Source organism: Emydura macquarii, unplaced genomic scaffold (assembly GCF_026122565.2).
Source record: "Emydura macquarii macquarii isolate MOO-44397 ecotype Brisbane River unplaced genomic scaffold, CSIRO-AGI_Emac_v2 contig_2897, whole genome shotgun sequence".
Lineage (NCBI taxonomy): Eukaryota > Metazoa > Chordata > Testudines > Chelidae > Emydura > Emydura macquarii.
The window spans coordinates 34,872,768-34,880,801 of NW_027133034.1; positions in this window are offsets into that span (position 1 = coordinate 34,872,768).

Genomic DNA, 8,034 nt, shown 5'->3' on the forward strand with positions numbered 1-8,034 from the left:
TTAGACAAAGGCCTGGTCTACACTGCCACCGGTGGTTGACGGGAGATACGCAAGCTAGATTATATAGACTTATGTTGCCGTACCATAGTGTCTCCACTGCATTGTGTCAATGAGAGACGCCCTACAGTTGATGCAGCCTTACTCCTTTCGGGAGGGGGGGGATGGATTAATGGTGTTGACTGGAGAACACTTCTGGGATTGATTGAGTGGGTCTCCACAGCCCGCTCAGTTGATCCTGTTGCATCGATCCCTGTAGCCCTGACAGTGTACACATACCAATAGTCTGTGGACCCCAGGTGTCTGAGGACCACAGGATGAAAACCACTGTCCTAATGGGCTGACAGAGGTGGCTGGGCTCAGAGGAGGGGGCTGAGGACACACTGAACCATTTGATCCAATTGGGTGGCAACTCCAGATCATAGTTGAAGAATATGGGTAAGAGAGAGTCAGCGACACTTGCACTACATTTGTTCATATTACACCTGTTTTGTGCATAAGCATAAGCCTTTCTAGGGCTGTCAAAATGGCACCTTTCACGAACACTAAATTTACTTTAAAAATAAATGGCACAATCTTACTCAATGGAATTGCTCTTTGAGTAAAATGGGGTTGTGTGAGTGTAATTGATGGCAGACAATGACATTCTGCAGATATAACTGGGCACACAATTTGTCATGCACAACTTTTAATGACAAGTAATGATGCGTGAGAAGGAAATAGCCTAGCTTGACTTTCGGTTCCCAGGAGTTTGTCCAGCTGGGAGTTGGAAAACTATCATTTTATTTGTAAAGAGAGCAAATTTGATCTGGAAATAATTGAGACACAATAGATATGCAATTCACATTTGTAGTAAACATTGCAAAGAAGAGCCTGAACATCTGTAGAACCATCTGGAAACAAGGCAGAGGAGCCAGTGTGACCTGCCACTTTCCTATGGACCACCCACAAATGGTTCCACATACCTCAGTTTAAAAGCCACCATGTAAGGTAAACCTTCCTTGCCTTATTTTAAAACCTCTCTTCTTCCTTTCTCCCCAAAATGTACTCCTTTGTATCTGAGAATAGGCTAGATATTATATTTATTTTCAGAACCAGACCTGCCTGGTAAAATATTTAAACACTATGATTTAAACAATATTCTCTTTACATATCCAATTCCAGTATCATATCCAGTCACAAGAGTCTTTCTTTCAGCTTAAAAACTTCAACTAAACATATATAAGGCATATTTTATAAGAACCTGGTCAGTCTTGGATGGGGCATACACATCACTAAAAAGCTTTAGACAAATACAGAATATCTGGCATATTTTCAGATCATACTAGCTCATACCCTCCTAATTTATGCATCCAGGAAAGCAATAAGCTATAAATACAAATAGCAAATTTTACTGTGTTGCTTAGAAACAATAAAATACTCTTTCCAAAGTTTGAAAGGCTGCCAAAAACATACTTTGTTCCATATTCTTTTTGAATTGGAAATGGAATATGTATAAAATTGCTTCCCCCAGTATTTTATTTTATTTATTTATTTATTTTTACACTAGAAATGCAATATTCTCCAGTCAGATGCAACAATTATCTAGGGAAGGGAAGTTACTTAAATATTTATTCTGACAGTGTTGCTTTGAAAAATAAACACCTCTCCCCAACCTTTTAAATGTGCAGTGAGCATAATTTATAAATCTCTTCCATTGTGTAAAACTGCCCCTCATTTTGAAAGCACATTTCACTGATGTATTTTGTTATAGAACTCCCCCTAATGATGTTTCTCTGCAGATACCAAGCTACAGGATATTCTTGTGTTCTTTCTGTTTGTTGTTAACAAAATTAGTTCAAGACTGGCTCTGTGTGTGTTTGTGCCTCCCCAAGAAAGATGCCACAATTAATTACTATTTTTTATTAAGATTTTATTATGATTTTTCATTTATTTGATAAGATGGATGGTGCTGTAAAAGATCAAGAATAGAGATGTTCTGCACAAAGGAGATTACAAGGTCTAGTTCACACTGAAGTAATGGGGAATTTATCATTGACTTCAGTCTGAGTAAGATCAGGGCCCAAAAGAGAGAGAAATAAGACAAGACACACTGGTGGTGCAGAGAGAGGACACAGTTTAGAATAATTTTGAAACTCTTACATTGACTGTCAGTGGTCATGGTCTTGTCAGTAGAAAGGCAGTGAAATTTGGGCTAAAGAGAAGCTTGTTAATACCAATTTATTAAAAGCAATGTAGACATCATGTTGTGTCTTTAACACAGGGGGTGAAATCCTGGCCCCACTAAAGTCAATAGCAAATGCCCATTGACAGGGCAGGATTTCATGCTGGGCTTTTGGTGCTCCCTCCTTTTAGGCCCTCAGCCCAGATTTTAAATGGCTCGTTTTCCACATTCATTCAAATCTTTCTTTGTTGTCCCGTTCCTTTACCTGAGCTGCTGTAGGCAGTGCACTTCTTCAGACTGCAGACATGCACCTGCTGCAGGAGCTAGGGTTACGAATGAACAATTATTAGTCTTTATCAAAACTGCCGTCCTCCAGGAGATGAGCAAACAAGGATTGGGTAAAGGCATTTCATACCTTGCTATTCCTGTTGCCTAGGTCTTTACACAAAACTAATTATTGTGTTACACACAAAGCCTTTGCACGAACAGCGCTACAATTGTGGCACCACCACATCAGTATTGCCTGAAAGGCCTGTCTAGGAAAGTAGCTATCTCAAATACAAGAGTAAATTTATTTTTGGCTTCGAAATGAAGCACTACATTTTACTTATCATGTTTTAACAGATTTTAAAACATATTTGTGCCACTGTTAAGGCTGCAGAGGCAACCCAGTCAAATTAGTAATCTACAGATAAACCTTTGCACACTTCCAAGCCTTTGAGTGAGTCTCCTGATAACAAGTGAGTCAGTTAATTCTGACGGTCATGAATTCATGTGAAAGAGCTGGTGGCAAGGACTGAATATTCACTGACTGAACCAGAGAAGAGACTTTCTCCTCATAGTTGAATAGCGCAGTCTGAATTAAAAACAAGCCTAAGTAAGCATCACAAATGTGCTCATCCAAGGTAAAGAACAGTTTATGTCAAATGTGATGTGTTACTGCAAGATGACACTGTCAAGCAATTATTGAACCATTCTGGATTCAGCACTGCATGGTACCCAATTACCAGACTTCCACTCTGCAACATCATGAGAGTTACTACAGGTGTTACAAAAGTAAATGTAAAAAGAAAGAAGGAAACAATAGGCAGCTTTGCCTCTGCAGTACCTGCCACTCCCCCTGCCACATCTCTCCCCAGTACTAAAGCAATAGACGTAAGGCTGGAGTTTACTGTCTGGTCAGTTAAAAAAAGATCCAAACAATCTGCATCTTACAATCAATAGCTGAAATTTCAAAAATGGCCACTGATTTTGGGGGCCTAATATTTTGGGTGCCCAACTGGAGATACCTTGAATGGGACTGGCCTTCAGAAAAGAGGAATCAGCACTTTCAGAAAATCAGGCCCTCTCAAAGTGTCACAAGTTTGGCATGTAAAACACCAAAGCACCGAACATTGCTAATCGCTTTTGAAAGTCTGGACATTGTCTTTATTGTCTCTGATAAAGGCCCACTTTACCATATACCAGGTTGCAAACAATTCTCTCTCTACCCCAATAACACAGTTCTAAGGACCAGACAAATCTTTCCAATTAGAACATAAAAACGGCCATATTAGGTCAGACCAGTGGTCCATCTAGCCACGTATCCTGTCTTCTGACAGTGGCCAATGCCAAGGGCTTCAGAGGGAATGAATAGAACAGGCAATCACTGAGTGAGCCATCCCCTGTCATCCACTCCTAGCTTCTACCAGTCAGAGACACCCACAGCATGGGGTTGCATCCCTCACGCTTCTGGCTAATAGCCATTGGTAGACCTATCCTCCATGAATTTATCTAATTCTTTTTGTAACCTATAGTGAGGGGGTGTGGCCACTGTCTGAGACTAACATAGAGAAACCATCACCTTCCCCTGGTGGACAGAGTCCGGACGGCCATGCCTGCCCTGCTGGAAGCAGAGGGGTGGGAAAGGTGCAGCTCAGTTGGCCTGGAGCCGCTGAGGGAGTCAGATGCCTCCTGCCCATTGCTGGATGAGGAACCTGAAGGAGACCCCGATGGTGTGGAGGGTTCATGGGGATTGCCAGAGCTGCCAATGACCTGACCAGTTTGCTGAGGACCTACTTGGACTGCCACTGGTGGTGTATCCCAGGGAGGTGGAGAATGACCCCACGATACAGGTACGTCCCGAGGGGAGTGTAGGAAGCAGCTCAGGGAAACTAAATGATAATCCAGTTGTGTTGTTGCCTGAAACCAGCTCAGCATATTTTGGTTGGATCCCCACTGACCCAGTGGCAGAACCATCTGCCATTGTTAGGGCCCTGACCCCTGGGCTGGGATCAGGGTCCCTCTACCTCCTGCTGCCAATCCCACCCATGGGGTGGCAGTCGCCCCACATTAGGCCAAGAAGCCTGTGTTTGTTTCTTTGAGCCAGGACATCAGGCAAAAGACTGGTTACAGCCCTGCCCTGCCTGAGGGCCAGAGCCCCGCCTAGATGTTTTATAGCTCTGCCCTGCCTGTGCCCTCCCTAGGTGGTTTGGTGCTCCACCCTGCCTGAGGGCCTGAGCTCCAGAGACTGTCGATTCCCCACTGCAGATTGCCTTTATAGGTGTGTGGCAGTAAGGGGGTGTGGCCTCCCTCTGAGACTGATAGGGAGGGATGGCCATGCACTCCTACAAACCCCTTTATAGTTTTGGCCTTCACAATCCCCTGGCAATGTGTTCCACAGGCTGCGTGTTGTGTGAAGAAATACTTTTTCTTTGTTTTAAACCAAGTACGTATTAATTTCACTGAGTGACCCCTGGTTCTTGTGTTATGTGAAGGAGTAAATAACACTTCCTTATTCACCATTTCCACATCATTCATGATTTTAGAGATCTCTATCATATCCCTCCTTAGTCGTCTGTTTTCCAAGCTGAAAAGTCCCAGTCTTTTTTATCTCTCCTCATGTGGAAGCTGTTCCATACCCTTAATCATTTTCTTTGCATCTTTTCCAATTCTAATATATCTTTTTTGAGATGGGGTGACCAGAACTGCATGCAGTATTTAAGGTATGGGAATACTATGGATTTATACAGTGGCATTATGATATTTACTGTCTTATGATCTATCCCTTTCTTAACATTCAGTTAGCTTTTTTGACTGCCACTGCACATTGAGGAGATGTTTTCAGAGAACTATCCACAATGATGCCATGATCTCTTTCTTGAGTGGTAACAGCTAATTTAGACCTCATCATTTTGTATGTATAGTTGGGATTTGTGACACACTGTACCCCAAAGCAGTATATTGTAAACCCCATATTCATCATTTCTGTATGGTTGTAATAATTCATATTAAGCATGCCATGTAAGATATCCAATAATCTGCTAAAACCCATTGTGCTGTCAAAGGAGGCATATCACTACTATGTATCAAGTTTTAAGATTTTGCTCTTATTACAATATGTCAGAAGCTTGCTAGTAACAGCAAAGAGTAACACCCGGGAGGGGCTCATCAGCCATCAGCCAACAAAGGAATAGTAAACAAAGGATTTACAATACAATGACAGTTGCACAAGACTATACAATAGAGATTGCTCAACTCTGTGATTCACTCCCATGTGAGGGATTGAGCAATTTTGTGGCTGAGCAGGGCCTACCCGGACATGCCTAGGCTAGTGTCTAGTGGCCACATGGTCAGAAGATATAAAGGAAAGAACAGAGGCTCTCCACATGCTTGGTCCTTTCTCCTCCCCCAACCATGCTGAAAGGAACAGGAAAACTGGAAGACTGAGATCTTGTCTACACTAGCACTTATGCTGGCAAAACCTTTGTCACTCACACACAGGGGTGTGAAAAAACCCCCCCCCCTCCCCCCCCAAGTGACATAAATGTTGCTGTCATAAGCACTTGTGTGGACAGTGCTAAGTCGGCAGGAGATGGTCTCCCACTGACATAGCTACCGCAGCTTGTTTAGGTGGTTTTATTATGTCGGCGGGAAAGCTCTCTCCGGTGCATAACGTGGCTACACGAGCGCTTATGCCTGCAAAACTTATGTCACTTACACCCCGGAGCAACAAAAGTTTTGCCAGCATGAATGCTAGGGAAGACAAAGCCTAAAATACTGGGCCCAGGCTTGAGAGAAGCCTGTATACTGAGAACTGGAACATTCAAGAGGCGTGAGAAAACTGCTTTATCTAGATGTTGCCTAATGCTGGAGGTTTAAGATTTAGATTGCGTGTTTATCTTCATTTTCTTTGTTACTGATCTCTAATATCTTATACCTGCCACTTATACTCATTTAATGTCCACCTTTATGTAGTTAATAAACCTGTTTTATATTCTTAATTAAAATAGTGTGTTTCAATAAGTGTTTGAAAAAAAATCCACTCAGTTAACAAAAGCTGGTGTGTCTTCACCAAGCTGAAGGAGGGGCAAACCGGGTGATAAACTTACTGGTCAGACTTCTGACCTGGGCAGGACAAGGCAACTTCACGGTGCAGGGCAGGGAACTTGGGCAGACTGGCTAGGGCCTTTCTCTGTGAGATTTGTGAGTGGCTCTGGGAGCGTTCATACACACTAGATGGGCATAGGGCTCCACCTACTGTTGGGATGAGTGATAATAGCACCTGAAGGGGTTTGCTGCTTGTCACTAGCAAAGTAGTGTGGGATATAATGCAGGATGGAGAGCTAAGGGGGCACAGCCATACCCCAGTCCCAGGTTACACCCCAGGGGAACCTGTCACAGGATTATGTTTTCCAATGTGCATTACTTTACATTTAACAACATTGAATTTCATTGCCATTTTGTTGCCCAGTCACCCAATTTTTGAGATCTCTTTGTAACTCTTCGCAGGCTGGTTTGGACTTAGCTATCTTGAGTAATTTTGTATCATCCGCAAATTTTGCCACCTCACTGTTTACATTTCCCCCCCAGATCATTTATGAATATGTTGAACAATCCGGTTCCCAGTACAGATCCCTGGGGGGACATCACTATTTACCTCTCTCAATTCTGAAAGTTGATCATTTATTCCTACCCTTTGTTCCCTGACTTTTAATCAGTTACTGATCCAGGAAAAGACCTTCCCTCTTATCCCATGACTGCTTGTTTTGCTTTAGAGCCTTTGGTGAGGAACCTTGTCAAAGTCTTTTTGAAAGTCCAAGTACACTATATCCACTGGATCACCCTTGTCCACATGTTTGTTGACCTCCTCAAATAATTATAATAGATTGGTGAGGCATGATTTCCCTTTACAAAAGCTGTGTTGACTCTTCCACAATAAATTGTGTTCATCTATGTTTCTAATAATTCTGCTTTTTAAATAATTCTATTAGAATTATTTGCCTGGTACTGAAGTTAGACTTACTGGCCTGTAATTGTCACGATTGCCTCTGGAGCCTTTTTTAAAAATTGGTTTCACATTAGCTATCCTCCAGTCATCTGGTACAGAAGCTGATTTAAATGATAGAATTACTGCATGATTTGAGGACTTTGGTAACTAATCCAGAGGTTATAGGTCTATTACAGGAGGCGAGATTCTGTGGTCTGCAGTGTGCAAGAGGTCAGACTAGATGATCATGAGGGTTCCTTCTGACCTTACAGTCTATTAGTCTATGAGTTACATACCAAAGTTACCAATTGTTTCCAGTGGTCTGAAGCAAACATATGCAGCCAGGTCAGAGTATATGTACTCCACCAACTTGTCTCACTCTGTGAGTATTGCATAGGCTGGCACCAGACCAACTTCTGTAGATTTATTTGCAAGTTTGGACTCCAGAGAGTTTGTATCGCCAAGGGGAAATGATTTCTTCCCAAAGACTATGAGCCCCTCCTCAGTTATGCTAAGGCACATTATGACACTAAAAGGACCCTCCATGCAGAGGCCTTTGTGGCTTGTGCAGAGCTGGCACAAGGGCTCTGCAATGCCTCTGATCACAGCCATCATCATAGCAGGT